The sequence below is a fragment of the Meriones unguiculatus genome, chromosome 7, assembly GCF_030254825.1.
Source record: "Meriones unguiculatus strain TT.TT164.6M chromosome 7, Bangor_MerUng_6.1, whole genome shotgun sequence".
Classification (NCBI taxonomy): domain Eukaryota; kingdom Metazoa; phylum Chordata; class Mammalia; order Rodentia; family Muridae; genus Meriones; species Meriones unguiculatus.
This window is the reverse complement of record NC_083355.1, coordinates 69,751,403-69,775,729: the sequence shown is the minus strand read 5'-3', so window position 1 is coordinate 69,775,729 and position 24,327 is coordinate 69,751,403.

Here is a 24,327-nt window from a genome sequence, read left to right as displayed (position 1 = left end):
TTTTGACCATAATCTACTACCCTTTCTGAGCTCTTTCTCATACCTGCAATGTTCCTTCTCATTCGCAAATAGACACATTCAATTGAGTTCGACCACATTTGTTCCTATGACCTTAAGTAGAGGGCTTGAGCAACCTGCTAGTTGTTATGTTCCTGAAGGAAACAACGCCCTGTCCAGGCAAACATCAACTGATAATAGTTCTTCAGGGATTGTTAGGGCTTCATATGCCTTCCACTATCCATACTAGAATAGAGAAAGTTGCAGTCTTGTGCAATGCTTCTTCAAGTTTCAATAGCTGTTATGTTTTAATTATTCTGGCCATGCCATATAAGGTTTCCAAGGAGCCCTGTCCATCCTCTGAGTCTTATATTCTTTTGCTCTTTTTACAGTAATGTTTCCTGGTCCCTAGAAAAGACGATATGAATGTGCCATTTAGGGATGAGTACTCATTGGTTACAGATTCTCAGCTTTTTGGGGCCAATTGTAAGTTTCTGTACTAATTGCTAACCACCAAAGAGAGGACTGCCCTCAGTCCAAAGCAGCTTTCATCAATGAATATCAACTTGAATAGTTATTAACCTTAGGGCAATTTATGAGACATGGTTTAACCAAAACTAAAGGTATAGAAAAAATGCATATAAAAACTTACTGCTTAAGACTAACAGCTGTAATTTTAAAAAGAAAGAAAAAAAAACAACAAAAAACAAAATAACAACAAAAGTAAATAAAATTACCACCACTGAAACCCCAAGAATTTAAACAGGATACCCAGTGTGATATTATTTGTAGTTTTCAAGTGAAAGTGCTAATACTATGGACACACTATCTCCTTTGAATGATTCTTCAGGAAGACCCCCAAAGACACCCAAAACAACACATTATTTTCCTTGCTCTTGATCATCTGCCAAAAGAGAATAGTAAAAAAACAAAACAAAACAACACAAAACAAAAAAACTTTAGCCAGGAGTAATGGCTGAACCTTTTTTCTAGAACTCAGGAGGGAGTGACAAGCAGCTCTCTATGAGTTATGGCCTGCATGGTCTATATAGAGCCAAGCAGAGTTACATGCTGGACTGTCTGTTGTCTCATATACATATATATGTGTGTGTGTGTGTGTGTGTGTGTGTGTGTGTGTATGCTTTCTAAAGACACCATGGATACTGAATACAGGACATCAACAAATGAACCTGATGTGAGATGGAAGTTCTCTTTCTCCTGGCTAGCATTCAGGTTTAGATGCTATGCAGATTGGTGCATGAGAAATGTAATCAATGGCCTTACCCTTGCATGTTACAAAATCAACTCTCAGGAAAGATACAAGCCTTAGAATTCATCAGTGCCTTTGTGGTTGAATTTGAGGCCTACTCCATAGAAGAGAATGCATACCGGGTATCATGAACCCTATCACAAACAGATGATATAGAAATGTCATACCCAACTAGGAAATCTACTAGTTTTATTCTGTTAAAATTATTTTTTATTTTTTAAATTGGCTTAAAAGTATGAGGTTTAGTTATGAATTTTTAATTTTTTATTAATTACACTTTATTTACTTTATATGCCCCCTGTGGTTCCCTCCCTCCTCGGGTCCCAATCCCTCCCTTCCTCCTCCTATTCCATGCATGCCCCTCCCAAAGTCCATTGGTAGGGGAGGTCTTCTTTTCCTTCCTTTTGATCCTAGTCTGTTAGGTCTCATCAGGACTGGCTGCATTGTCTGTGGCCTGGTAAGGCTGCTCCTTCCTCAGGGGGAGGTGATCAAAGAGCAGGTCAATCAGTTCATGTCAGAGACAGTCCCTGTTCCCATTACTATGGAACCCATTAGGAGACTGAACTGTCATGGGCTATATCTGTGCAGGGGTTTTATGTTATCTCCATGCATGCTGCTTGGTTGGAGTATGAGTCTCAGATAAGACCCCTGTGCTCAGATTTTTTGGTTCTGTTGCTCTCCTTGTGGAGCTCCTGTCCTCTCCAGATCTTACTGTTTCCTGCTTCTTTCATAAGATTCCATGCACTCTGCCCAACAGTTGGCCGTAAGTCTCACCATCTGCCTTTATGTCCTGCAAGGCAGAGCCTTTCAGAAGCCCTCTCTGGCAGGCTCCTAACTTGCTACCTGTTTTCTCCTTCTTCTGATGTTCATCCTCTTTGCTTTTCTGAATGAATTTTTTTAAACAAAATTTGTTTCTATGTATTCCTCTTCTTCTTTTCTCCCTCTTCTTTCCTTCTTCCTTTCCTCCTTTCCACTTATGGTATCTGAATGACTTTCTTGTCACATGTGTCTTTTCACTATTTCCTTCTTCCACAACATCTCTTTTTTTCCTTCCAATAGTCTTTTCTCTTATTTAATAGTCTATATACACACTGACATCCACCTTTTACAAACGTATAAACATTAAAAACTAAACCCACATATGAGAAGAAAAATGTAATTTTTATCTCTCTTAATCAGGTTGTATCACTTCACATTATACTTTGTAGATCTATTAAAATAATACATTAAATTATTTCTATTAAAATAATACATTAAATCCCCAAATTTTAAGAACTAAAAGCCTGAAATTGTTTTACTTCTGTTTCTGGTAATTTGAGACACAATTTTGCTATGGGACCCTGGGGTTTGTTTTTGTGTTTGTTTGTTTGTTTCAATTTTTTTTTCATTATATATCCAGATTGATTCCCCCTTCTTCAACTTCCCCCAGTCAGTTTTTTTTTTTTTTTTTAAATCATGAGCATCATACTGCTTCCATGTCCTGGGTTCCAGGTGATAATCTTGTGCGGCAGTCGTAGGAATTTTGAAAGCTGTTTTGTAGACAGGTAAGTAATTAGGACCCTGGGATATGGATATCCTAAGTTTTAACATTTATCATGATGAGTGAATTGTCTCTTGACAGACTAAGTTGTTACTTCACAAGCAAAAGTGGCTTGTCTCAGTTTTTGGTGTTCTGTCTCTATATATTATTTCTCTGCTTTATACAGTGTCTCACTATAGTGTCCTCTGACATCTTGTCACAGCCAAAGGAGCCTCACAAATTGTCACAAAGGGCTGGCTCTTGAGCTTTTTACCCTTCTAATCTGTGACCTAAACTAACCTCTTTGCTCATGAAACACCTGAGAAAATGCAGGTGTAGCCTGGAAGCCAGCCCACCTAGCATGCAGGGCTTCTGAATAAGAAGCATGACACTCCATGCTCCTCAGTATTGACAGAGTCAGAACGCTGAATGCTGAAGCAGCCTGAATAGCAGGTGGCTGGCCAGCAGATCCAGGTCTCACTTTATGTGCTTCGCACCAAGGTGGCGTGAGCGCTCACTGTTGTCCAGAGGTAATGTGCTAACCAATCACGTCCGATGTGCTTCCTCTACATAAGTGATCGCTCACATGCAACAAAGCAGGCATTGTTCCCTGAATCATCATCAAGAGTGATTCATTTCAGTGCCTTTTACGAACCCACAGGTATTGCGGTCTTGTTAGGTGATGCCTCTGTAACGGCAGGCGAACAGATACTTTTCACAGACTTCGATATTTTGTTTTATCAACAAAGAATAGATCATAACACTATTTAGTTATTTTTTTTCTATATTTGTTCAACCTCAGTAGTTTTAGATTTAATAAGAAACACAACTATGGGCAGAAAGAAGAATTATAGTGCCAGGAGTGGTAGCGTGTGCCTGTAATCCCAGTACTTGGGGAGGCAGAGGCAGACAGATCTCTTTGAGTTTGAGGCCAACCTGGTCCACAAAGCCAGTCCAGGACAGCCAAGGCTATGCACAGAAACCCTGTCTTGGAAAAAAATAAAATAAACAACAAAAAACAAAAACAGAATAATTTTACTGAACAGTCACTCCATACTTTAGAACTTCCAGATTCTCCAAAGCTACTTACAAAGCTTCTCTTTGCTTTTTTTTATCAGTAAGGTAAATGTTGCAATATGTGTTTCATTTTTGTCAGTATGCATGCTACTTTACCAATGCCATCCTTTAACATTTTTGTGTTTTGTATGATAATGCTCACTCTTTTTATGCTCACATCTGTGAGTTTTAATGAAGGCAAAACTGTATACCCACCAGCACAAAGTCATCTTGAACAACATAATAATTCCATCATTTCTCAAATGTGCTCGAACAGTTTCATTTCCCAAATTAGCCTTGTCTAGCCTCATCCTTGTAAATCACCTTTTCTGCCATTACTGCTAGAAATAATTAACCTGAGTTCTGCTGCTGTAGCTTTTCATTTTTTTATAAAATAATATTGATTAAATTACACATTGCATAGTTTTGAATCTATCTCCTTTGACTAATTAAACATATTTAAGTGTTTATAAAATGAAATCTCCGATCTCTCTCTCTTTTTTTTAACAATTTATTCATTTTTTATTCCAAATGTAGTCCCCTCCTTCATCTCCTCCTGGTCCCACTCTCCTTCCCTCTTTCACCCTATACCCTTCCCCTAGTCTCCTTTGGGGGAGTCCTCCTACCCTGTCATGTGATCCTAGATAATCAAGTCTTATCAGGACTGATTGGATTGTCTTTCTATGATGTATTTTATGGTTAATCAACACACATTGTTTCTATATGCCACACTCTGTGTATCTATTTTACCTATGGAAGTGTAATGTGCATCTTTCAGACTTTTATATGCTAGAGTCTGTTCTAATAAAAGCACACAGTTTTGCAACAACAACTGTCGTGACTATACCTACTTAAAACCTGGACCGTCTGTAAGTATAGTGGAAGGAGAGTAGATGTACGTACTGTAGGCTTATTGGCTGGGCGGTCTTTGTTTCTACTACTGTAAAGAGACACCATGACCACAGCAACTCTTTTTTTAATTTATTTTTTATTTTTATTAATTACAGTTTATTCACTTTGCATCCCACCTGTAGCTCCCTCCCTCCTCCCCTCCTAAGCCCACCCTCCTTCCCTCTCTCCCAGTCCACTGATAGGGGAGGTCTTCCTCCCCTTCCTTCTGGTCTTAGTCTATCAGGTCTCATAAGGAGTGGCTGCACTGTCTTCCTCTGTGGCCTGGAAAGGCTGCAACTTCCTGAGAGGGAGGTGACCAAAGAGCAGTCCTTGCTCCCATTACTATAGAACCCATTTGGACATTGAACTGCTATAGGCTACTTCTGTGAACAGAACACTAACAGCACAGTCTCTAAGATCAACAATCAATAAATGGGACCTCATGAAACTGAAAAGCAAAGGACACTTTTGTCAGAACAAAACAACTGCTTACAGATTGGGAAAGGATCTTCACCAACCCTTTATCTGACAGAGGGCTAATATCCACACTGTATAAAGAATTCAAGAAGTTAAACAGCAACAAATCAAGTAATCCGATTAAAAAGTGGGATACAGAGCTAAACAGAGAATTCTCAAGTCATCAGGGAAAAGCAACTCTTATAAAGGGAAGCATTTATTGGTGCTGGTTTACACTTCAGAGGTTTAGTCCATTATCATCATTGTTGGAAGCATGGCAGCATACAGGCAGACTTAGTACTCTAGAATTATCTGAGAATTCTAAGTCTGGATCTGCAGGTAGCAGGAAAAGAGAGTGACACCAAACCTGACTTGAGTATCTGAAACCTCAAAGCCCACTTTCAGTGACATACATTATTCAACAAGGTCATTCCTATGGACCTACAGACCTCTGATGGACATTTCTATTCCAAATACCATAGTCTTATTAACTTTGAAAGCTCAATTATCATTAGAAGACATGTTTTTGAAAAGTAGAAAGCAGGCAGACAGAGAGAAAGAAGAAAAATAAAAGAAAGGATCTCTTTTAGCTTTCTTAATTTTGTTTTCATATTTTGAGAAAATGGTCTGATTTCCCTAATGCATTAAGATTTTTATTTTCATTTTAGTTTGTTTATATCTTTGAAACATGCTTTTCTTGGGGAGTCCAAGCAGGTCTTGAACTCAGAATACTTGGAATATCATTCAAGGTTTGAGTGGTGTTCTTTTATTTTCCCAAGCATATTTAAAACTTTCATAACTACTTATCATTTAACAAGTTGTAAAATGAAAACCACTAACTCCATTTTATCTTCAAAGTGTAAACAAAATAATAAGTTGTACAAAGTATATTCAGGATACCTGATAAAACAGGATCAGATGAATGGGGAGGAGGTCCCCCCTATCAGTGGACTTGGAAAGAGGCACGGTGGAGATGAGGGAGGGAGGGAGGGACTGGGAGGGAATGAGGGATCGGGACACGGCTGGGATACAGAGTTAATAAAATGTAACTGATAAAAAAATAATAAAATAAAATTAAAAAAAAACAAAAACAAAGTATATTCAGTGCATTATTCTTTCCTTGTATGGTTATTCTCTTGTTATTTAACTGTAAAAATTACCTCCTAAATTTTGAGAATCTTCTATATAGATTTTTCCTAAAAGGTTTTACTTAATGATATTTTTATAAAAGCTGTTTTAATGGTCCATTTAGCTGATTTTATTTACTATTTCAGCTTTAGAAATGGAATATGGTTTTTGTATCTTTTCCTCTTTCACTTGATGTTTTGTTTATTTAATATGAATAGACAATCTTTGCAATATCTCCTGAGAGAACTAATCTTCATTGACATTATTGGACCACATATATAGCACATTGCTTTGCCTTATGTTTTATTTTTTCCCAAAGGCTGTTAGCTATGTTTAGAAAACACTTTCTCCTATTTTTTCACTAGCTTTTTTTGTTTTTTTATTATTTTTTTTAGTTTTTCACATTAATTACATTTTATTTGCTTTGCATTCCAGCTGCAGCCCCCTCCTTCATTCCTTCCCAGTCCCACCCTCCCTCCTTCATCTCATCACATGCCCCTCTCCAAGTCCACCGATAGGGGAGGTCCACTTCCCCTTCCATCTGACCCTAGCTTATTAGGTCTCATCAGGACAGGCTGCAGTGTCCTCTTCTGTGTCCTGGCAAGCTGCTCCTCCCTCAGGGTGGGTGGTCAAAGAGCCAGCCACTGAGTTCATGTCAGAGACAGTCCCTGTTCCCCTTACTAGGAAACCCACTTGGATACTGAGCTGCCATGGGCTACATCTGAGCAGCAGTTCTAGGTTATATTCATGCATGGTGCTTGGCTGGAGGTATCAGTCTCCGAAAATACCCCTGTTGTTTAGTTCTGTTGCTTTCTTTGTGGGGCTTCTGTATTCTCAGCAATTAAAAACAAGGAAATCATGAAATTTGGAGGCAAATGGTGGGATCGAGAAAAGATCATCCTGAGTAAGGTATCCCAGAAGCAGAATAACACACATAGTATATACTCACTTATAAGTGGGTACTAGACCTGTAAGATAGGATGAACATACTATATACCTGAAGAAGCGAAACAAGGAGGTCCTGGGGTAAGATGATCAATCCTCACTTAGAAAGAAGAAGGAGGAGGACATTGGAAGAAGGAGAAAACAAGAAACAGGACAGGAGCCTACCACTGAAGGCCTCTGAAAGACTCTACCTAGCAGAGTATCAAAGCAGGTGTTGAGACGCATAACCAAACTTTGGGAAGAGTGCAGGGAATCATACATAAGAAGCAGTATTTAGTAAGACCTGGAGAGTACTAACTTTTTTTTGTGTTTCATTTTTATTTTTATTTTTAATTTGATTCATATATTTATTTATTTATTAGAATTTATTCACTTTGTATCCTTGCTGCAACTCCCTCCCTTGTCTCCTTCAAGTCCACCCACCCTCCCTTTTCTCCCCTTAAGCCCTTTCACTAAAATTTTAAAGTAATTCTATCCAAAATATTTTTGGTATTTTGGTAAAGATTTTGTTAAATAGTTTGAGAAAAATACATGAATTTCATTTGTTTCCCAATCCTCTAATGAATCATAATACTTCTATGTGTTTATTATGGCTTATTTATTCAACAAGTTTTAAAAAATCTAAACAGGTGTAAAATCAAATGACATCAAAGCAGATGTTGAGAATCATACACAAACTTTGGGCAGAGTGCAGAGAATCTTATGAAAGAAGGGAGAGATAGAAAGACCTGGAAGGGACAGGAACTCAACAAAGAGAGTAACATAACCAAAAACTCTTGGCACAGGGGTCTTTTCTGCGACTGATACTCCAACCATGGAGATTAACCTAGAACTCCTGCAGAGATGTAGTCCATGTCAGCTCAGTGTCCAAGTGGGTACCCTAGTAATGGGAACAGGGACTGTCTCTGACATGAACTCAGTGGCTGGCTCTTTGATCATCTCCCCCTGATGGGGATCAGCCTTACCAGGCCACAGAGCAAGACAATGCAGCCAGTCCTCATGAGAACTGATAAGCTAGGGTCAGATGGAAGGGGAGGAGGACCTTCTTTATCAGTGGACTTGAGGAGATTTATGGGAGGAGATGAGGGAGGAAGAGTGGGATTAGGAGGGGATGAGGATTCCATATCTTTTTGTTTTAATGTATTTGTATGATGTGGGTTGAGTTTTAATGTTGTATTTTGTCGATCTGATGGTCACATATACCTATTTTTAGCAACTCTGGAAACATTGTATGATTTTCTATTATATAAAAATATTAACTATTAATGATCATTTATTATGTATTTTCACCATAAATCATAGATATTCTTACTAATTGCACTGGCTGGAATAATGTATTATTCGATTTATTGAAAGAGCTCAATCATGCCTTTTCTTAAAATTATAGGTAACAAACTTATAAATTGCAATATAAAATACAATGCTAGTTGTAGGTATCTTTTTCATTTTTGGTCATTTTTTTTTAAAATAAGGTATTGTCAAGTCAGATTTTTTTCTCTATTCATAATTTCTTGATCCATTAAATTACAATTTGGCAGAATGTTTGATACTGTTTCTTCATAAGTATTTATTATCCTGAACCTTTCCTATTATATTTATTATTATTATTTATAATTTTTCATTTTGTATGCCATTTGTAGCATCCTCCTTCATCTTCTCCCAGCCCCACCCTTTGTCCCTCTTCTTCCCCTATCTCTCTTTCCTAGTCCACTGACAGTGGAAGTCCTCCTCCCCTACAGCCTGACCCTAGCCTATGAGGTCACAACAGGACTGCCTAGATCCTCTTCCTCTGTGGGATGACCAGGTCACCCCACTAGAAAGAAGTGATCAAGGAGGAGGCAATATAGTTCATGTTGGAGACTGTCTCTACTCCTCTTACTAGGGAGCTCACATGGAGACTGAACTGTCTATGGGCTACATCTGAACAGGGGATCGAGGTCCTTTCTACATACGGTATTTGGTTGATGCATCAGTCTCTGCAGTCCCTTTGGTCCAGGTTTTTGTTGTTGTTGGTCTCCTTATGTGGTTCCTGTCCCCAGGTTCTTTTATATTCCCTTTCTTTCATAAGATTCCCTGCACTCTGTCCAAAGTTTGGCTGTGAGTCTCTGCATCTGCTTCAATTCCCGGCTGGTGTTGGTCTTTTAGGCAACATCTCTGGTAGGCTTCCATTCTGTTCCTTCTCTTCTACCTCTTCTTTCCTGCTTTTCCTTCTTAATGAGAATTAAGAAACTTCCCTAGAATCCTCCTTGTAATTTATCATCTGTTGGTCTGCAGATGTTAGTATGTTTATCCTATATAATACAGCTAATATCCACTTATAAGTGAGTATATACCATGTGACTCTTTCTGCTTCTGAGATACTTCACTCAGGACAATCTTTTCTAGTTCCATCCATTTGCCTGCAAATTTCATAATTTCTTTGTTTTTTTAATACTCATTGTGTAAATGTATCAAAATTTCTGTATCCATTCTTCAGTTGAGGGACATCTGGGTTGTCTGGCTATTAAGATTAAAGCTGCTATGAACATAGTTGAGAAAATGTCCTTGTTTTATGGGTGAACATGTAAGACATTGAGAAACAGGATCCAGGCAATCAAGATGAGATCTAATAGGGTGTGGTCAGATAGGAGGGGAGGAGCGCCTCCCTTATGAGTGAACTAGGAGACAGACATGGTGAGGGCAAGAAGGATGGGACCATGAGGAAATGAGGGAGGGGGCTACAGCAGGATACAAAATGAATAAATTCTAATAATAAATAATAATACAGTAAAATTAATTAATGCACATATATTCACTTATAATGTATTTATGTCTTTTCTTGGTTAAAACAACTCAAAATAATTAAATCAAATTTAAAAATAGTTTTTACATAATTATCATATGCTATAAACTTAAGAGAATCCAAGAAACCACAGAGAAAGCATTATAAATGTTCTGAAAGTAAAATTTATTTACCATGCCAATGAAATTGAGCACAATAAATGACAACAAGGATTAGTGGTGATTATTATTTGATCACAGGTTTTGGCAAACAAAAAAAGTAATTTTCTAATTAAACTTTAATTTTTAGATTAATTACATGTTATTCCCTTTGTACCCCAGCTGTAGCCATCTCCCTCATTCCCTCCCAATTCCCACCCTCACTCCTCATCTTTTCCCTGCCCTTCTCTAAGTCCACATCCATCAGAATGGCTAAGATCAAAAACTCAAGGGACAAGACATGCTGGAGAGGTTGTGGAGAAAGGGAAACCCTCCTCCATTGCTGGTGGGGATGTAAACTTGTACAACCACTTTGGAAACCTATCTGGTGCTTTCTTAGACAATTAGGAATAATGCTTCCTCAAGACCCAGCTATACCACTCCTAGGCATATATCCAAAAGAGGCTCAAGTACACAACAAGGACATTTGTTCCACCATGTTTGCAGCAGCTTTATTTGTAATAGCCAGTACCTGGAAACAACCCAGATGTCCCTCAAGGGAGGGAGAGATACAGAAATTGTCGTACATTTACACAATGGACTACTACTCTGCATTTAAAAAACAAAGAAATCATGAAATTTGGAGGCAAATGGTGTGAACTAGAAAGCATCATCCTGAGTGAGGTATCTCAGAAGCAGAAAGACACACATGGTATATACTCACTTATAAGTGGATACTTGACCTATAAGATAGGATAAACATACTGAAATCTGTACACCTAAAGAAGCTAAACAAGAAGGAGGACCTGGGGTAAGATGATCTCACTGGTCTTGAGCAAATCACTTAAAGGGGTTATACATCAAATTTAAATGCATATAAAATGCATTTTATAAATTATTTTTAAAAATCAACTTGATAGAAAATTAATAAAACAAATAAGGTGGTTGAAGATAATGCTAGCAAAACTACTAGGAGGGACTAAGGTATAAAACTTCTAAGTTTGGTACTTAAAAGTTCTCAAATGCTAACAATGAGTACCAAACTGACTATTTGAAAAGCTATTTAATATTCAGTGCTTTTAGTATTAAATTAAGAGTCACTCTAACCATATGGTAGTACAGCATGAAATTAATAATTTTCCTAGACTGAAACTCATCGCTTTTTAAATAGTTGAATAATACTTTAAATTGATAACACATAAACATTTATAATAGCTGGTTACAAATGAAGCAGTGAGCCTGTGTGAAACATTAAAAAGGTTCAACAGTTTTACTTTACTCACAAGACAAAATGAGATGCAGTCAATCCAATATTTTTATGTTGTGCCATACTTATAACATAATATCATGATTCAATTACTTACTATAGTTTATCCCAGATGCACATATGTTCATAATGTCTACCTTGTTCCTCTGTGATAGGAAAAAGAGAAAAAATAAAAATTTAAAACAGCCTAGTAGTGAACAGTAGAAATCAAGTCTTTTACTCACATGTAAGAGTTTCTGTTGTAAATGTGTATTGGTTTGATGCTATAATAACATTTTAGTACATTATAAAGCTTTAAAATAGTTGTATCTTGGCTGGAGAGATGGTGACCAGCTTGTCAGTTAGGAAGACTATTTTTTATTTAGACCTGAGTTAGGTGCCTAGTGTCCTTGTCAGGCTGTTCACAACTATCTGTATCTCCACCTACAGAGGCCCTGACTCCTCTGTGGGTATTGTAGACCCATGTACATATCTACACACACATATACAGACATAATTTTTTGGAATGTTAAATGAATCTTTAAGAAATAATTTTATGTATCTAGTCAATTTGGTTACCATTTAATATAACTACATATCACAATTTTCCATTGATATCTATAAACAAATATTCACAATAATGTAGGTCTTAACCAACTCTAAAAAGAAAATTTTTATTTTTACAGCATCTTATTTAATAAATATATACATGTTTGTATGTATGTGTATAATATCATCAGAATACTTTGTATTCATAACAGAAAAACCCAGGGGAAAAAAGAATAGGAAATTTAAAAATAAACAGACTTCAGTAGATGACACAACAACATCATCCAATGTTTGCACCAAATAAAAACATCAAGATGGAAAAAGTGACCTAACAGAATCTTTGCCTTGCATTTGCTCCAGAATTGCCGAGGGACCCATCAAACACCTGTGAAATAAGCGCTAGCCACTGGATATATAATAATAGAGATGGCACCTCTTTCCTCAATATTCTTCTTTAAGCTGTAAAACCATGAAAAACCAGGTAGAGAAATTTCAGATTCATCACAGATTTGTCATAAAGTATGGAGTTCATTTCTCCTTATGTTTATAGCTATTTGATAATAATCCACAAAATCTTTAGCTTCCTACAGAATGTTCTCAGAAAATTAACATAAATACTATAAATTGTAATTTTAATAATTTAAAGTAGGAAAACAAACTTTTAATTTTGTTTTTTTATTTATTACAGTTTATTCACTTTCCATCCCATCTGTAGCCCTCTCCCTCTTCTCCTCCAAGTCCCACCCTCCTTATGTCTTCTCCTCCTATGCCCCTCCCCTAGCCCACTGATAAGGGAGGTCATCTCTCCTCTCTAATCCTAGCCTCTCAGGCTCATCAAGCCTGACTTCATTGTCTTCTTCTGTGGCCTGGTAAGGCTGCTCCCTCACCCCAATGGGAGGTGATCAAAGACCCAGCCACTGAGTTCATGTGAGAGACAGCCCCTGCTCCCCTTACTAGAGAACTCACTTGAAGTCTCAGCTGCCACGGGCTACATCTGAGCAGGGGTTCTAGGGTGTATCCATTCACAAGATCCAGCTACACCACTTCCAGGCATATATCCAAAATATGCTCAAGGGTACAACAAGGACATTTGTTCAACCATTTTTGTAGTAGCTGTCTTCATAATAGCCAGAATCTAGAAAGAGCCCAGATGTCCCTCAACAAAGGAATGGATACAGAAATTGTACATTTACACACTGGAATACTACTCAGCAATTACAAACTAGAAAATCATGAAATTTGCAGGCAAATGGATAGAACTAGAAAAGAAAAATTAATTTTTAAATTCAAGTATTTATATAAAACTTTTACTAACAAAATTGTCACTATATGAATTTGAATTTGAACCTTGAATTATCAAAATAACAAAAATTCTTGAGATGTGGAAAAAGGTTTTAAGGTGCTTTTACTTGCCCCGTATTTGATTTCTTTACAACAGTGTTTTTCAGATAGCCATTGGTAATACACGGTCACAGGAAATCAAATGCCACACTAACAAAGTTAATTCCTCTTATATTAGATAGACAACTTGTAAGTAAGTATACAGGATGATATATATTGATGTTAGTTGACAAGTTTAACAGTAGTTTATATGAAAAATAACATGAAACAAATAAACAATTATTATTGTGTTATTGATATGAAATTTCCACTGAAGACTTACGTATAGAAATTTCTTTCCTTACTGATGCCAACTGAGAAGTGGAGTTGGATTTAAGAAATCCATTACTGGGTACATGAGTTTCAAGGCTAATTTTGTCCCTGGCCTTGTCTTTCTCTGTGCTTCTCTCAATATCTACAGAATGTTTCTGGCATGATTTCTGTGTTCAAGATTCAGAAAGGAGCATGTCCTGAAAACCTTCAAAATGATGAGCCAATGATAATCCTCTATTATTTTGTTATTTCTGGTATTATTTCACAATCAAGAAAAGCACAAGACAAATGCAGCTGCTAAACCAACCTCCTTCTATCCATTTTGCAGTCTCCATTGCTTAACCATTCAACCTCTTTCAAACCAAGAAGATTTTTAAAAATTGCATTGATAAATTGTTGAGTGGGATGTGGAACACATACTTGCTTGGAGCAAGGTTAAAGGACAATGTGTAGGGATATGTTCTTTTATCAGTTTTGTAGCAAATACATTAAAATACTGTGATCTTTTGCAGCCCTGCAATTTACGGAACTCAGACAGTTCAGTGGTTCCATTAGTGGAACTGAAGGAGTCAGGATTTTGGCTACCAGAAGTTCTCTGCAATAGCACAGCTTGAATGAAACTGCTTGAAATTTGAGAAGTACCTTTGGAAGCCCTTAAGTCTTCTGTCTGGAGGCCTTCTCTGTTGTTTTCTGAAGTGAGTCTCTTGTACAAAATGGACCTGAGACACTTTTCTGCCTCTTGTAGATTCCATTTAAGACAGGACACTTGACTGCTTTTTTGAAATATTTTGCATACAAAATTTATTCAGCAATACCCTGAAAACTACAATAGCCTTGTAGTTTTGTTATAATTTATCAGCTTACTAGAAACACAAAGCTCAAAGCCTCACACCCAAATGCCACAGCCAGCCAGGCTGTAGAAATGGACCTGACTGGAGTAAAAGGTTAAAACAAACAAACAAACAAAAAACAGGCTTAATACACAAAGGAACACAGGAATGTTGGCATTGGGAGCTCTGGGCTCTCAGACAGAGAAACCATAGTGCTCTGTTTGCTCAGTATGTTTATTACACAATTGAAGAGAGGGATCAGTTATTGCATACCACTGATCATCAAGGAAGTGGTGTTATTATGTACAGATAAACAAGAAAGCAGTGTTTATGATAGAAAACTGAAGCAAGGAGGACACATATTCTCTTAACACTTTGCTTACTCATGGCTTCCTCTTCTCCCCATAAACCAAATTCTTAACTCAAAATCTCCTTTTTTCTTAATGACCCAAGACAAGTCACTACATTGGAAGATTTGAACAATCCTGGACTACATGCTTTCATAATGCCTATCAATTCCACAGTTTCCTCTAATTCATTTAAGACCAGAGGTTTTTGTTTTTGAATTATTTATTAAATACAATTTATTTGTTTTGTATCCAGCTGTATCCCCCTTCCTTGTCCCCTCCCAAACCCATCCTTACTCTTCCCCTCCCATGCCCCTCCCTCAGTCCACTAATAAGGGGTGTCCTCCTATCCTCCATCTGACCCTAGCCTATCAGGTCTCATCAGGACTGGCTGCATTGTCTTCCCCTGTTTTCCTGGTAAGGCTGCTCCCCCCTCAGGGGGAAGTGATCTAAGATCCAGCCAATGAGTTCATGTCAGAGACAGTCCCTGTTCCCCTTATTCCCTGGGAACCTACTTGGAGATTGAGGTGCCATGGGCTACATTTGTGCAAGGGCTCTAGGTCATCTCCATGCATGATTCTTGATTGGAGTATCAGTCTCAGAAAAGTTTTACATTCAATGAAAGCTATGATGACAAAGGAGAATTGTGAGCAAAATTGACCATAATTTTCTGAGAAAACGCCAGATTGATTTACAAAGTGGTTGTGCAAACTTGCACTCTCACCAATAATTGAGGAGGGTTCCCCTTTCTCCCCACCCTCTCCAAGAAGTGTTGTCATTTGAGTTTTTTATCTTATCCATTCTAGTGGGTGTAAGGTGAAATCTCTGGGTCCATTTGACTTGCATTTCCCTAAAGACTAAGGATGTTGAGCATTTCTTTAAGTGTTTCTCTGTCATTCTATATTCTACTGTTAAGAATTCTCTGCTTAGCTCTGTATCCCATTTTTAACTTATTTTTATTAATTACAGTTTATTCACTTTGTTTCCCCTCTGTAGCTCCCTCCCTCCTCCCCTCCCAATCCCAACCTCCCACCCTCCTCCCCTCCCAATCCCAACCTCCCACCCTCCTCCCCTCCCAATCCCAACCTCCTTCCCTCTTCTCTACCCATGCCCCTCTCCCAGTCCACTGATAGGGGAGGACTTTCTCTCCTTCCTTCTGATGCTAGCCTATCAGGTCTCATCAGGACTGGCTGCATTGTCTTCCTCTGTGGCCTTGTATGGCTGCTCCACACTCAGGGGTAGGTGATCAAGAGCAGGCCAATCAGTTCACATCAGTGATAGGCCCTTTTCCCATTATAGGATAAACATACAAAATCTGTACCCTAGTTTTTAATTGTATTATTTGGTTTGTTGGCATCTAATTTCTTTAGTTCTTTGTATATTCTGGATATTAGCCTTCTATTGGATATAGGATTAGTGAAGGTTTTTTCCTAGCCTGTAAGCTGTAGTTTTGTTCTGTTGACAGTGTCCTTTGCTTTACAGAAGTTTTTCAGTTTCATGAGGTCCTGCTTTTCAATTGTAAATCTTAGAGCCTAAGCTGTTGATGTTCTGTTCAGGAAATTGTCTTCTGTGCCTATGAGTTCGAGGTTCTCAGAAAATTGGGAATAGCCCTACCTCAAGATCCAGCTATATAACTCCTGTGCATATACCCAAAAGATGCCCTTCTATTCAATAAGGACATTTGCTCAACTATGTTCATAGCAGGTTTATTTTCAATAGCTGGAAACAACCTAGATGTACCTCAACAGAGGGATAGATATAGAAATTGTGGTATATTTACACAATGGACTTCTACTCAGCTATTAAAAACAAGGAAATCATAAAATTTACAGGCAAATGGATGGAACAAGAAGAGATCATCCTGAGTGAGGCATCCTAGAAACAGAAAGCCAGGCTTGGTATTCACTCACTTATAAGTGGATATTAGCCTTATAATATAGGGTAGCCATCTATAGACTTAAAGAAGCTAAACAATAAGGAGGATTCTAAGGAAGATGCTTAAATATCATTCAGAATGTCAAACAGGATAAACACTAGAAGCAGTGAAAGACAGGAAAGCAGATGGGAGTCTACTATAGTAGATCCTTTGAAAGGATTCACCCAACAGGAGATTTAAGCAGATGCTGAAACTCATGGCCAAACTTTGAGCGGAGCACACAAAGTCTTATGGAGAAAGAGAGGGGTTGGATTAGAGGAATATGAAGAAGACAGGAGCCCACAAGGAGACCTGCAGAGACTGATGCACCAACGGAGGGCCATGCATGAAGAGGACCTACATCCCTTGCTCAGATGTGGCTGATTGGCAACTCAGTCCCCATGTGGATCTTTGAGTGAGGGGATCAGGGGCTGCCTCTATCATGAACTCAGTTGATTGCTCTTTGATCACTCACCCCTGGTGATTGCAGCTCTGCCAGGCCCTGAAGGAAGAGAATTCAGGAAGTCCTGATGAGATTTAAGCTATGGGCAGATGGCAGTAGTGGAGAAGTCTGCCTTTCAGAGGACTAGGGGAAAGAGATAGAGGGAAGATGGAGGGAGAGTTGAAGAACGGGGCTTCGATAGGGATGTAATGAATAAAATGTGAAGAAAAAAATTCAAAATAAATAAATTGACCACAATAAATGGTCATTCTAATAAATTATCCTTGCTTATTGAATACATAGGCTTATTTATAAAATATATTGATTTGGCACATTTGTTAGGCTAAATTAGTCTCTTTTTTGAGCCATTACAGGATCAAAAAACTCAGTTTCCTTAGCATTTTATAGATTACTAATATGTGCTAAGAGCTCACTCTCTTGCAGAATTTGAATTTCTTTCACATTATATATTTTTTTGTGTGTGTGTGAATTTTAAGCATATTTAGCTTTTTATTCAAGTTCCACAGGAATAAAGAAAAAACACTTAGGTATAAATAAATAGCTTAAGAAAAGTTAGAAAAATTAAAATGGAGTGGTTAAAGATAATTCTCATTTTTGTGAACCATGGAGGCTTACCACTTCCATGAGCTCCATGCACCAGCACAAATGTATGAAATGAAAAAAACAAATATTAAAACCCATATGGTCCACAAACTCAAATATATAAAATAATAAAAAATAAATTTAAAACATTTTAAAAGATAAATAGTAAAATTATTCAATCTATACTTTAATCTGTTTTTTTCTGATATCTCTAGCTTTCTGTGATGGCCATTGACAGTGTCTTCTATTTAGCTGACATTTGTAGCAATTCTACTTTCTTTGTTTATTATTGTAAAATATAAGAGTATATATAACAAACAGAGTCTTTTCAAAGATATCTGAGATAAACTTACAAAGGATAGCTACTATTCCAACTATGTACTTAAATCAAATGTTGTTTCTTCAGGTTCAGAGTTACCTCCACATTACTCCCCATTGCTGAATCACACAGCAGGTATCTATCTCCCTTGCCGATTCTGAGCTATTTACCTCTCATAGGAAGTAGGTCAGGAAACATCAGGACTTTTTCTTCTTGCCAGCCAGCACATTTAAAGTACTCATTCGGGGATCTATGACCAAGTATACGGTTATGAATATCACCTCTAAGCATCAGATTTAATGCATATGTGATTTCCTTTAGAAGTTAATAGGTACACTGTGCTTAACAATCTTATCTCCATAATAGGTATTGAAACCATATTGCAGGTTTGCTTGGAACACAGGAAATTGGTGTCAGCAAAAAATTAGCCATATTGAAAATGCGTTTGTTCATAAGTAGTCTAGAGTAGGTAGTCAGAATGTGATTGTCCAAATTATATCATATAATCAAAGGACCTATTAAGAAAGGAAGGAATCTGAGCATGGCATGTCTGAAAAACCCCATTGCAACTCTTTCAAAACATTTATTTAATATCCATGCATGCGTATAATGTGTTTTCATCAAATTCAATATCCCTCCCTGCCCACCATTTTCTCCTGGTTCCCCCACATCTCCCTCCTTTTTGTTTTTTGTGCTCCTTTTTCTTTTTCCTTCTTTTTTTTTTTTTTTTTTTTGGTAATTTAATAACTGTTGAATCCGTTGAGTGATGCTTCTTTAGAGATGAATGTGGGATCATGTACTGGAGCATGCATAGTGTCTCAGTACCCACATCTCTGAAAACAAAACAATGACAGTCCTGCCCCAAGCAGCCATCTCATGTCAGTAGCTCCTCATATAGGGTGGGATTTCAGGAGCTCTTCCCCCGTGCATGTTTGTGTTTTGGCTCATTTCACTTTCTGCAGGTCTTCTGTAAGCCTTATCATGTTTTGCATATGGAGGCAACGTCCCTGAGTTTTTATGTGCAACTGGGATGCCATGTTCTGTAAATACTATTTCAGTGCAGATGTCTACTCCCCTTTGCTTTTACAATCTTGCTGCCCCACCTTGTGTGTGATTCCTTGAGCCTCGAAGGCAGAAGGTGTTGTACAGATTTCTCATTTATAACTGAGCACTATCAGCTCCTCCATCCATGCATATTTACCAGCTGTGGTTCCCTTCATTAATCACTATCTAACTGCTGTAACATGAAGAAGCTTCTTTTCTGAGGGTTGAGAGATGAAGTAATCTATGAATATGAAGGTTTAATTTGGGGGTAGTTTAATACTATATCCTGTCATGAAAGCAGTACAGGTTTGTTCCAAAGTGACATAGACAGCAATGGGTTTTGGTTCAATTAATAGGACCAAACATGGGTTGAATTTTGTGAAAAAGGCTTTAAATTGGATAAAAAGTTGTTGCTTCACCCCACGATATTTATGCATTTACTGCGTCTATGAGCACATGTTGCCTAACCAATTATTAATATAGATGACAGTGTTCATACCTAGAAAAGACTCTTAATTTCTCTCACCTCACCCTGGGAGAATTAAACTTACAAAAGTGTGAAAGGTAAAAAAGTGATGAAGCTTCCAGAAGAATAACAACCATTTCTCCATATGCTGTGGTTCAAATTTATGGTATAAAAAAAAAAAAAAAAAAAAAAAAAAAGAAACAAAAAGAAACAAAACAAGAACAACAAAAATCAAGAGACTAATTTTTAGGAAAATCAGCTTACAAGCATCTCAAAACAAGGTAACTCATATCTGACAGTATATAATTTCATTAGTAGCCTAAGTTGACTAGGGGAAGAATTGTTAATCCCTTTATTGGGTTACAACAATTAAATAATTTTTACGTTTCTATTTTAGAAAGCTTATATAGTAGTAGGTTCCATTATAAAATTTTCATAAGTATTTGATATTAATTTTTCTCCCCATTCTCCACCCTAGCCTCTACACTTTCATTCCTTGTCCAGTTTAGCCCCCACCCCATCCAATTATTGCTTTTCACCTTTATTTTAGTCGTCCACTGAAATTTCTCAAGGACATTTACGAGATTATTGCTTGTTGCAGGTATTCTAATTCAAATGAACGTATGTAAAGATGCAGAAGTAGCACTCGCATATGAAGGAAAACATGGAGCATTTGCATTTCTTGGTAAGGATTACTGAACTCAGAAAGACTGCTTTAAGCTCCATCCAAAAACCTGTGCATTCTAAAAATTTATTATAATAATATCTTATGTCCATGGACATTTTCATTATCCATTTATTCATTGGTCAACAGTTAGGTGGTTTCCATTTCCCGGGAATGGAAATTCTATTGTGAATAAGTCCGCAATGACATGGATAATAAGCAAAATATTTAGTAGAACAAAAACCATTTTGGAGTATTCTCAGGAACAGCATGATATAGCTAGTTTATGTATTTCTATATTTTTGAGGAAGAGCCACACCAACATACACTACTACCAACAGTCAACTATGTTCCTTGTGCACATATGAACATTTGCTGTCATTTGTTTTGTGATAGTAGCAATTCAGATTAGGGTAAATTGAAATCTCAAAGGAATTTTAATTTGTGCTTCACTTATGGCTAAGGATGTTGATCACTGAAAATAATTTTTCTTGTTTTCTCCTACTTCTCATGTCCATCCCTTTTGTCTTTCTAAGTGAGGATTGATCATCTTATTCCAGGTCCTCCTTCTTGTTTATCTTCTTTAGGTGTACAGATTTTAGTATGTTTATCCTATCTTATAGGTCTATATAAGTGAGAGGAGCCTACTGCAGAGGGCCTCTGAAAGACTCTACCTAGCAATGTATCAAAGCAGATGTGGAGACTCATAACCAAACCTTTGGCAGAGTGAGGGAATCTTGCGATAAAAGGGGGAGTTAATATGACTGGAAGAGGACAGGAGCGCCACAAAAACAAAATATATCAGGGCACAGGGATCCTCTATGAGACTGAGACTGATTCTCCAACCTACTTCCATGTATGGATATAACCTAGAACCCCTGCTTGGATGTAGCCCATGGTAGTTCAGTATCCAAGTGGGTTTCCCTAGTAAGTGGAACAGGAACTATTTCTGACATGAACTCAATGACTGGCTCCTGTACTCCCGCCAGCCCCCCTGCCCCCCAAGGGAGGAACAGCCTTGCTATGCCACAGAGGAGGACATGGCAGCCAGTCCTGAAGATACCTGATAAGCTAGGGTCAGATGGAAGGGGTGGAGGACCTCCCTTAGTAGTGGACTTGGATAGGGGCATGGAAGTGATATGGGAGGTAGCATGGAATTGGGAGGGAATAAGGGAGGGGGCTATGGCTGGGATACAAAGTAAATAACCTGTGATTAATAAAAAAATTAATAATAAAAAATAAAATAATTTTGTCTCGCCTATTTGTGCTTTTTTTTGTCTTTTGACAACTGTACGTTCCATTCATGTTTTAAATTCTAAATTGTTTTTTCTTGTTTTCTTTGTGTTCATATCTTTTAGGTTGTACTTTCTAGACACCAACAGTCTGTTAGAAGAATGGACTTTAGAGATATTTTTCCATCCTAGTGCTCCTTCTTCACTAAAATGATGCTGTCCTTTGCTAAAAACATTTCAGTTTCGTAATGCTACACCTGACAAAAATAGGTGTTAATGCCTGAGCTACCAGGGAACTGTTCTTTCTAGTGCCATTGTATAGAATCTGTTTTTTGAAGGTTGGATATCTTCACAATATTGAGCTTACCATTCCATGAGCATGAAGATTTTTCTGTCCTCTGATATCTTCTTCAATTTGTTTTTTTTTTTTTTTTTTTCAGTTTAAACTGTACAGGCCTTTACTTATTTGTGTTCTTGTGTATGTATGTATGTATGTATGTATGCACGCATGCTTGTATGTATGTATGTATACATGCATGCTTACATGTATGTATATATGTATGTATCTTGTGCATCTAGCTTATCTACTGAACAAATACCTTTCCAACTTGCTAGACAGATTACAGCACATGTTTCTTCCGAGCTCACTCAAAAGATACTAAATGGACATTACACTGATATAAAATCCAGATAATGTATACCTGCTGATTTTTGTAGCAATAGATATTTTGTAAGTGGTTGGTCTGGGACCAGTTTTCCCCCTCTGGCTTATGAAATGATTGGCAATGTTAAAAAGCCATGTACTTCTAGTAAACATTGTCTTTTAAGTACATTTCTGAATTTTATAATTTTTTTTTTGTATTCCTGCTGGTGAAGATATGATGTTATAGTGGCTCATAGCTATTACTGTGGTTGCTTCCAAATTAGTAAACAATAGGATACCACAAGTGAATAAACAGCAACAGCTATTGTAGCCTCAAAGGGAGAAATCATAAAGCCACATTCTGATTTGGGTCATAACTATCACAAACAAATTGATGCACCCTCCTCCAAATGTTTTATTACTAATATTATTACAGTTTATTTACATTTTATCCCAGCTGTAGCTCCCTCCCTCATCTCCTCCCAATAACATCCTCCTTTCCTCATCTCCTCCCATGGCCCTCTCCAAGTCCATCGTATGGGGGATGTCCTCCTCCCCTTCCATCTGACCCTAGCCTATCAGGTCTCATCAGGACTGGCTGCATTCTCTTCCTCTGTGGCCTGGTAAGGCTGCACCCCCCTCAGGGGGAGGTGATCAAAGAACCAGCCACTGAGTTCATGTCAAAAACAGTCCCTGTTCCCATTACTAGGGAACCCACTTGGATACTGAGCTGTTATGGGCTACATCTATGAAGGGGTTCTAGGTTATCTCCATGCATGGTCCTTGGTTGGAGTATCCGTCTCAGAAAAGACCCCTGTGCCCAGATTTTTTTTTTTTGTTGGTCTCCTTTCTCCTGTCCCCTCCAGGTCTTTCTATCTCTCCCTTCTTTTAGAAGATTCCCTGCACTCTGCCCAAAGTTTGGCTATGAGTCTCAGCATCTGCTTTGATACACTGCTGGGTGAGTCTTTCAGAAGCCCAGTGGTAGGCTCCTCTCCTGTTCCCTGTTTCTTCTCTCTATGATATCAGTCCCGTTTGCCTTTCTGAGTGAAAACTGATCATCTTCCCAGGGATCCCAACTTATCCTCACTCATACTGGATTTTTCCTTGTTCTATGAGATGGTATAATCTGGTGACATGAGCAGTTACATTGGAAACAGTCATGATAGCTGAGTTGTTTTTGTTTTTCTTTTTTTCACTTTTGGAAGTTTCCCAGCATGTTGGTTTATATCACCTTTGCCTTTTGTCAAGGGGAGTTAGTACAAGTCATCAGGCCCTGTCTTTATCCCTTTCCCTATCTTCCCATATCTCCTCTTTCTTCTTCTCTCCCTCCCACCATCCTTCTGTTTTTCTCCCTCTCTTTATTTTCCTGTCTTCAACCTTATGTCTCTCTTATTTTATCATCTAAAGTCTTGAGTGAAAAGAACACTGAAACACTTGAGAAACTAAGTTCTATCAAATAAGTTATCTTTATTTTTAGTTTATCAGTTGTAGCATCTGTTTATGGGTCTTATAAATAAACTTATGATCTTGTGGTGTGCTCAAATTTCTGCATCATGCTCACGGTACACCATGTTGATGCCACAGAACCATTAGACACACATTTACAGCACACTGGTACACAGAATTAAAGCATGACCTTTACCTGTCACAAACTTAACTCAAAGACTAAATTCAAAGATTCTCTCTAAATTTCAAGATTCTCTGCTGACAGGACACAGGCTTGCTGGCTTCCTTGGGCCAGAAACAGTGAGTCCAGCATAGACAGAGAACTCAGAGGAGCTCAGCTAAGCACAGGTCCAAAGTTCCTTTGTTCTCCTTCACAAGGAGGCTTGTGGGGCACTGGAACAACTCTAGGCTCAGAGATCTTTCTGCCTGCTCCCCATCAGCTTAACTCGCCTAGGTAAGAAACAAGAAGCCCAGCTCAGCCAGTGAACCCAGTGGAGCTGAGTCAGGCCTGGTACACAAATCCCACTCTCTACCATGTTTTTTTTTTTAATATTTATTGTTTATTACCATTTATTCACTTTGTATCCCAAATGTGGTCCCCTCCCTCATCTCCTCTCAACATCTCCCTCCCTCCTTGTCTCTTATGCCCCTCCACTACTTCACTGATAGGAGAGGTCCTCTTCCACTTTGATCTGACCCTATCCTCTCAGGTCTCATTAAGGCTGGCTGCATCATCTTCCTCTGTGG